Consider the following 8078-nt stretch of genomic DNA (forward strand, 5'->3'; position numbering starts at 1 on the left):
CTAAGCAAGTTACAATCTTGATGAGCTAGTTACAAAATTCAATATAAGTCATCACATCAACAATGGGTTCGAGATCGACCTCAAGTACAGGTTCTAAATTAAGCAACTGACATATGTGGAGAGCTAGTATCAAAATTTATGTTTGTCCTGCACACCGTCCCCCATCCAGTGGGCAGCGGTGGATAGGTTACAATCACTTAGTTGTTATCTACAGTTAGCAAACTGGGGATATTTGGCTAAAATTTCTGGTAGCAGATCATTTTGAATGAAATATTGACACATCGCTGGAACATTGGTTATAGAATTGTCTCTAAATTCATGTATCTTTTCGCACTCCATCACATAGTGACGGAGGGTGTGCGAATAATTTTGTTGACACAGTTTACATTTGGTCAGGTCTACATCAGCAGATAATGAGAATTCCCAGAGATACTTGTAACCGAGTCTAAGCCGAGCAGTAGTAACATCTAGAAGTCTGCTGATTTTATTGGATGATCCATAGATGTGTGGCTCCTCTTGTATGATATGTATGATAGATGGAATTACTAGTTCCAGTTTCTAGGCAGGCGATGAGTACTCACAATAACCTTAATTAAGCGTCAAAACAAAAATGTGTATACTCTTTTTACTCTCCTGACCTTAGTTCTCGAGCTATGTATTTCATTTTGGTACCAACGTGTTCGCAATAACATTCTCTAGAAGAAAATCAGCAAAAACGGTCACCAAAAGTTATATGAATACCAGCACCCAATAAATACCTACGTAGATGACTCGCCGTGAGTGCCCAAGAGCAACAAAATGTTTTTACTCTTGGGATTGTTATCACTTCCACACTTGTCCTACAGCGTTAATTTTGGTATCAATGTACTCGCAATGAAATTCCCAACACGGTGATATGAATATAAACGTAGAATAATGGTCGCTGCCCACCCGCAAGAGTGTGGGAAGTGGCGGAACTGTTACCCAGTATTGGTGACAAGACGACACATAGGCGATACAGTGCTTTGAAAGTTTATAATTATATCACTGTCCTGACATTATTATTGTATGTACGTCATTCATTTTTGTGCCAATGTTTTCGCAATAGAATGTTCTATGAGCCCGTAGGTAAAAAAGAGCAACAAAGCGTAAGATAGAATAGCACCATATATAAAACAACGCTGGTACATATCAGTGAGCGTCAAACACACACGAAATGTGTGTGTTTGATGGTGGTCAAACGATGTTTGATGTGTTTGATCAGGTGATGTCCTGATCCGCATAATTAAAGTATGAATTATGTTGAGAAAAAATAAGAAAAAAGGGAAAAAACAGGGGTGGGAGAAACATGACAGAAAAAGAGTAAAAATACAATTTGGTCAACAAAACAGCATTGTTTAAAATAAAAGATATGGATTGACATTTTGGGGGTTAGGTTGGTAGGTTACATTGAGTTAATTAGGTAGTACTTAGTGTTTATCTGTTATAGATAGGAGCTGCCTGGTATGGGCCAATAGGCCTTCTGCAGTTACCTTTGTTTTTATGTTTTTGCCCTGTAACCTAAATGGTTAGAGAGGCACATATATGGGCTTAGGGACTGAACCCCACACTACATTTAGCTAAGCTGGTTACAATCTTGATGATATAGTTACAAAATTCTGTATAAGTCGTCACATTATCAATGGGTTCGAGATCAACCACAATTTCCTGAATAGATATAACAAAGGGGATATTAATAGGGTATTAAAATTGTCAACACAAGATAGAACACGAAACAATGGGTATAAATTGGATAAGTTTAGATTTAGGAAAGACTTGGGTAAATACAGGTAAATAAATACAAATTTATAAATAAATCTATAAATCCAACATTATGTTTGTAAATCAACTATGTATGTATGAAAAAAAATGACTAATACGTTCGGCGAATGACTTTGACTTCAACTTCACTTTGACTTCGTTCATGTCATCGTATTTTCCGTAATATATAAAGGTTATGACAATGCAATTATATTATTGTGTGCAAATAAGTTTGAAATTTCATGTACCCTAAAAATATTAAAATAAAGAATAAGAATAATTAAATAATTGTTGTAGTAAATTGTCACACGTTCATCATACGCAAACGAACACACAGTTTGGAGCGTCAGTACAAGACCGCCGCCATTTTAAAACACGGCTTCGAATGTAAGTAATGTTTTTCTCGTACTAACACTGTGTTATACAATAGATTTGGTCTTGAATTCACAAATTTAGTTGTTACATCTGACAGAGTATGTTAGACGGTGTAATGCTGGTCCATGTTAACGTATTTGTGGGCTTGGTTGGTTTAAATGTGGAGGCGAGGCCTGGCAGTGCTGGTGTATGTGGAGGCGAGGCGAGGCCTGGCAGTGCTGGTGTATGTGGAGGCGAGGCCTGGCTGTGCTAGTGTGTATGTGGAGGCGAGGCCTGGCTGTGCTAGTGTGTATGTGGAGGCGAGGCATGTACAACACTCCCCAATAGGAAGAAAACCCACTGGGTTCTAGGCTAGGTTAGGCTTATCTGTAATAATTGAATTAAGCCTAGCAAAGCCTAGAACCTAGTTCAGTAATTTAAAAAATGTTGTAACTTGAAAAATGCCATTCAATACATTACACAATTTAAATATTTTCAGGCAATCAACACAACCCTCATGTTGGCTAACCCTCTCTCATGTTGGTCAATAATTTAATTATTTTTTTATGGAGTAATTTTTGCTGTTGAAATGTAGTCTTTTTGAGACTACATTTCAAATGTAGTGTGTGTGGAGGCGTGTATGTTAGGTATTACCTAATATACACGGTGTAATATATCTATCTGTGTGAAATAGATTAAATCCATTTATTTGATATTCAGCTAATAGTTCTGTATTTTCTACATTCATCCATGTTTTGGTAAGTGCAATAATATGTATTGTTTCATTGCATATTAGAGATTCAAGATAGTTCTAGATTTCCGAAGTACTGAAACGCGCGCCATACAGGCTTGGTGGATCTAGGTGCAAGGTAAAATTATTTACATTTACTTTTGTATTTATGTTTTGTATTTATATGCATATATGCATTTATATGCATTATTCTATAGAATAATAGATCTCGTAATAATTTTGCAAAAATAGTGGCATTTACTATTTTTAAAAGATTATTAAAAAATTTACTGATATGGTGCATTCGGAAGGGCGAAGAGGGAGAACGGCCTGTTGAAATAGCTCGGGTGCAGGGGGGGGGGGTTGTGTAAAAGCCTGGTTTGTGCCTCGGAGAGGCTATGGGATCCAGTAAGTTCAGTAGAACTTCGGTTTCAACCCTTTTACCCTGTTGTAGCTCAGTCGATTAAGGCAGTGTCTGGGATGCTCCCGGACGCAGGTTCGAATCCTCGTCACGGCCCTTGTGGATTTGTTCATTTGATGCATCACGTTATTGTGATCTGTGTGTGTAATTCTTCACTTGCTACAGCAACAGGAATGTGTGTGTATGTATTTGTGTTGTTGAATATGACCGAAAGTGTAAGATTAATGATTCTAACACAAATCGTCTGAATATTTGTTTTTCTTCACTGTCGAGAGTAGTTAAAAAAATTTACTCGAGTTTATTTTCACACTTTATTTATGGTCCTTAAGTCCCTCTCCTTAATGCTGCTGCTGTTTCTCGCATCTTTGCATCGCTTGTATGTTTGGGGGTTTGGCCTCTTGCTATATATTGATTCCATTTGTGTGTGTTTGGGTCTCAGGCCCTCTCGCAATTTCTGTTGAACAAACCCCTTTTCCTAGTTCTGCATCTCTCCTTTGGTACAAATTTTGTTGTGCTTTTATCATATATTTCACAAAACTTGACATACATTTCATTTACTTCATGTCCTATCAGCAAGTGTTTGTCAAATTCTTTAAGGAAAGTTTATCATCCTGATTGCAGATCTCTAGCGATATTATGTCAACTTCTTGTGGATTCGCAATCATTATTTAATTTACCTTTAGGTGTTCTTTCACCAGCACAGCAACACTGTACCTCTCCCAACCAGTTTAAGATAAAAACTAAGTACTAACTAATTAACTCAATGTAACCTACCTTACCCCCAAAATGACAACCCATGTCTTCTATTTTAAACAATGCTGTTTTGTTGACCAAATTGTATTTTTGTTTTTTTCTGCAATGTTTCCCCCCCCCCCCCACCACTCTACCACCACATTGAGTTTAGTAGCTCTGTGCACGTCAGGTGCTGTTTAATATACAGACCTACTCCTCCATTTGACCTAGTTTCTCTATCACATCTATATCACTTTGTGCTTTAGCCCTGGTGGAGCTTGGTCCACCAGGCTGTTGTTTGGAGTGGCCCGCAGATCCACATACAGTCTGCATATGATATACAGTCTGTTGATCAATTAAACTACAGTAGTTAGTTTTTATCATCCGAATGCACCAATATGTGTTCATTCTTCCCAGATGAAGGAACTAGGTAATATTCATCATCTGAATGCACCATCTGATGCTTTAACACTCATGATACACGAGAGGTTTAAAAAACTTTTAAAACTTTTAAAACTTTTTGACCTATGTATTTAAAAGCAATTCTAAAGTTAAAAAGTGTAGCATAGGCCCCTCGCAGAATGTTCTTAATATGATCCTCAGGTTATAGTTTTCTATCTAAAACCACCCCTAGATCTCTTTCTTGATCAGAATTCTTTATAGATCTCAGTGGCTCGATCATAGAAACTGCTCTAAATCCTTGTTGGCCTGGATTGTGGAGGTCATTGGTCTCTATAAAACTAGTAATCTGACTCCTGATCACTCTCAAATAATTTTATTATGTGGGATGTTAGTGCAACTGGTCTATAATTCTTTGCCAATGCTTGTGTTGTGTTGTGTTGTTTTGGTAGTGATGTGCAATGTGTTGTTTTGGTAGTGATTCGTCCAGTTCTGGTAGTAGTGCGGTTGTTGTGTAGTGTAGTACTTGTGTGCTTGTTAATGACTTGTATTCCAGTCTTGTGGGTATCTCCTTTCCCCTACGGGCCAACTGCTTTGTTCTTACCTAGCATTTTGCTTTGTTTGGGTATGAATGTTTGTGTGCCGTATATTTTGCAAAATTTGCCATATATCTCATTATTTACTCCTCTGCCTAGCAACAAGTCTGTCTAATTATACTCATTAACTGTTTTTCAAAGTTCCCCATAGTGTCCTTTATTGAAATCGAGTTCATGAACCGTTTCAATGTTCTTATTTTCTTCTAGATTATATCTTAAAGTATATTTAAATGTTATTGTTATTATTGTTATTAAATGTTATTGTGACATTGCATTGCAATTGAGCTATGTTGTTTACCATACCGTTCATTTCGTGAGTATAAGTATAGATGCCACACTTGTGACAGGTAAAACCATGCCTTTTTTGAAAAACAGCACCGTCTGTTGCACGTAAGAGCAACCCACACTATATTATGTTGCGATATTATTTCAATATTTCCGATTGTATTGATAATTTGAATTTTCATAGATTTCAATTTATTTTCATTTCGATTTAATAATTTTGTGTGACATTGCATTGAAATTGAGCTGTGTTGTTTACCATACTGTTCATTTCATGAGTATAGTTTATTTTTTTATTTTTTTCATTTCATTTTTTTAGCTGTTCTTATTTTTCAGTGATGGGAATATCAGATCATTTGATGTTCCCAATTTTCTGATGGAAGCATCAGACCATTATAGAATGCATCGGATGAGGTAGTTTGGAATGGTGGGGAGGACGAGAGGGGGGTATGGTGGGGAAGACGAGGGGACAGAGGAGAGGGTAATGGTGGGGAGGACGAGGGGACTGGGGAGTTGGGGATGGTGGGGACAGGGGAATGCTGGGGAGGACAAAGGGACAGGTGAATGGGAGATGGTGGGGGAGGAAGAAGGACAGGGGAGGGGAAAATGGTAAGGAGGACGATGGGACAGGGAAGTGGGAATAGTGGGGATGATGTGGGGACAGGGAAGTGGGAAGGACGAGAGGACTGTGGAATGGGGAATAGCAAAGTGAATTATAATTATATATATTAATTAATTCTTATAAATTTCCAGAAGCCTGTATCAACACCCACACTAATGCAACTGAAAGAGATGTTGAGACAAGTATTGCTGATATGTTGAAGAACGCCCCAAACAAACTCGGTGGAAACAGATACAAGGTAAAGTTTGCCAATTTGCTGTAGTCTAATTCAATTTCTTTTTAGTAATCTTCGAGAACATTTATGCTATGAATAAGATAAAATAATGTAACTGATTTTGATTTATTTACTATTTATTATTTATTTACCGTTATTAGTATAATAGATCTCGTAATAATTTTGCAAAAATAATGGCATTTACTATTTTAAAAAGCTCGGGTGCAGGGGGGGGGGTTATGTAAAAGCCTGGTTTGTGCCTCGGAGAGGCTATGGGAACCAGTAAGATCGTCCTTCCTTTCCTCCCTAGAATCTGGATGTAGCAGGTGCTCAATTGTCAAAAGTGAAAAATTGGTTTTGTCTTCCGAATGCACCATTTGTGTAAATTTGCTAATAATCTTTTAAAAATAGTAAATGCCATTATTTTTGCAAAATTATTACGAGATCTATTATACTAATAACGGTTTGATAAAATACAGTAGACTGCCTACTGGATAATAGTTCCAGTCCACCTGTAGACAGGGATCTCACATCAGCTTGTATATTATACAAGGATAAGATTTGATTTACTTTTGTATTTATATGCATATATGCATTTATATGCATTATTCTCTAGAATAATAGATCTCGTAATAATTTTGCAAAAATAGTGGCATTTACTATTTTAAAAAGCTCGGGTGCAGGGGGGGGGGGTTTGTGTAAAAGCCTGGTTTGTGCCTCGGAGAGGCTATGGGATCCAGTAAGATCGTCCTTCCTTTCCTCCCTAGAATCTGGATGTAGCAGGTGCTCAATTGTCAAAAGTGAAAAATTGGTTTTGTCTTCCGAATGCACCATTTGTGTAAATTTGCTAATAATCTTTTAAAAATAGTAAATGCCATTATTTTTGCAAAATTATTACGAGATCTATTATACTAATAACGGTTTGATAAAATACAGTAGACTGCCTACTGGATAATAGTTCCAGTCCACCTGTAGACAGGGATCTCACATCAGCTTGTATATTATACAAGGATAAGATTTGATTTACTTTTGTATTTATATGCATATATGCATTTATATGCATTATTCTCTAGAATAATAGATCTCGTAATAATTTTGCAAAAATAGTGGCATTTACTATTTTAAAAAGCTCGGGTGCAGGGGGGGGGGGGGGGTTTGTGTAAAAGCCTGGTTTGTGCCTCGGAGAGGCTATGGGATCCAGTAAGATCGTCCTTCCTTTCCTCCCTAGAATCTGGATGTAGCAGGTGCTCAATTGTCAAAAGTGAAAAATTGGTTTTGTCTTCCGAATGCACCATTTGTGTAAATTTGCTAATAATCTTTTAAAAATAGTAAATGCCATTATTTTTGCAAAATTATTACGAGATCTATTATACTAATAACGGTTTGATAAAATACAGTAGACTGCCTACTGGATAATAGTTCCAGTCCACCTGTAGACAGGGATCTCACATCAGCTTGTATATTATACAAGGATAAGATTTGATTTACTTTTGTATTTATATGCATATATGCATTTATATGCATTATTCTCTAGAATAATAGATCTCGTAATAATTTTGCAAAAATAGTGGCATTTACTATTTTAAAAAGCTCGGGTGCAGGGGGGGGGGGGGTTTGTGTAAAAGCCTGGTTTGTGCCTCGGAGAGGCTATGGGATCCAGTAAGATCGTCCTTCCTTTCCTCCCTAGAATCTGGATGTAGCAGGTGCTCAATTGTCAAAAGTGAAAAATTGGTTTTGTCTTCCGAATGCACCATTTGTGTAAATTTGCTAATAATCTTTTAAAAATAGTAAATGCCATTATTTTTGCAAAATTATTACGAGATCTATTATACTAATAACGGTTTGATAAAATACAGTAGACTGCCTACTGGTTTTACCTGTAATAAGGTTTGATACAGATGATTATGATTATGGTTTTGGCATAATGGAATACATGATGAAGGAATTAT

General features: G+C 36.9%; 1 long non-coding RNA gene across 1 annotated transcript in view; it reads left to right on the forward strand.

The window, feature by feature from the left end:
* Positions 1-2916: 2916 nt before the first annotated feature.
* The window catches only part of LOC138356780 (uncharacterized), a 7426-nt gene continuing 2264 nt past the window's right edge, over positions 2917-8078 (forward strand). Inside the window, exons 1-2 of the long non-coding RNA XR_011224653.1 lie at positions 2917-3002; positions 6047-6153. This is a non-coding gene — a long non-coding RNA (uncharacterized lncRNA). The remainder of the gene's footprint in view (positions 3003-6046; positions 6154-8078) is intronic.

This window comes from Procambarus clarkii, chromosome 74, assembly GCF_040958095.1.
Source record: "Procambarus clarkii isolate CNS0578487 chromosome 74, FALCON_Pclarkii_2.0, whole genome shotgun sequence".
In the NCBI taxonomy this organism is placed as follows: domain Eukaryota; kingdom Metazoa; phylum Arthropoda; class Malacostraca; order Decapoda; family Cambaridae; genus Procambarus; species Procambarus clarkii.